Below are 692 nucleotides of genomic sequence, written 5' to 3'. Positions count from 1 at the left end.
GCTCCACGGCCGGAGACTGGGAAGTCCGCCAGCGACCGGTGGCCAGGAGAGCTGGTGGCCAATGCAGGCCATTGGGCAGAAGAAATGTGTCTGTTTTTAGCAATGTCCTCGGACTCTTACTGTGTCCTTTCCCATAACGTTTAATGGTGTTTGCGTGTATTTACAGTGGTGTGCAGTATTTTTATATGCACATAGGCTAAGCATATAATGTGCCATATGAGGAACTTTTTTTGTGTGTGTCCCCTAAATTCTGACCAGCAAGGTCATTTATTTTCACAATTTGAAAACAGATTTCGAATGATGAACTATCTGGAATTTGCCAATTTCACAGAACACTTAAAGGTGCTTGCTGGTAAGGGATAAGGCTCTCTGTTTCCCTAACCTCCCATTGGAGCCCTGCGTACAACTCTTGCGGTGGGCATGCTTGGTAGGGTGAGAGATTGACAGGTTGACTGAATTGCTTAATCTGCAAAGCACCTTTCCCAAATACAGACTTATTTTTTGTAATTGCTGAAACATTAACATAGAGTTAGTATTCAGCTTAGCTTTCATCTCTGTATCCATTGTAAAGAGGTATACAGGGGATATGCAAAACCAACATTATGCTGCTCTATTATGCAAATATATAAAATACGCATGCACTTTGCTGGGTCAAGAACTAACTGGATGGCCGAGCACAGAGGGTTGTGGTG

Source organism: Mesitornis unicolor, unplaced genomic scaffold (assembly GCF_000695765.1).
Source record: "Mesitornis unicolor isolate BGI_N332 unplaced genomic scaffold, ASM69576v1 scaffold7472, whole genome shotgun sequence".
NCBI lineage: Eukaryota > Metazoa > Chordata > Aves > Mesitornithiformes > Mesitornithidae > Mesitornis > Mesitornis unicolor.
The sequence above is the reverse complement of the archived record's forward strand: the minus strand, read 5'-3'. Positions refer to the sequence as shown.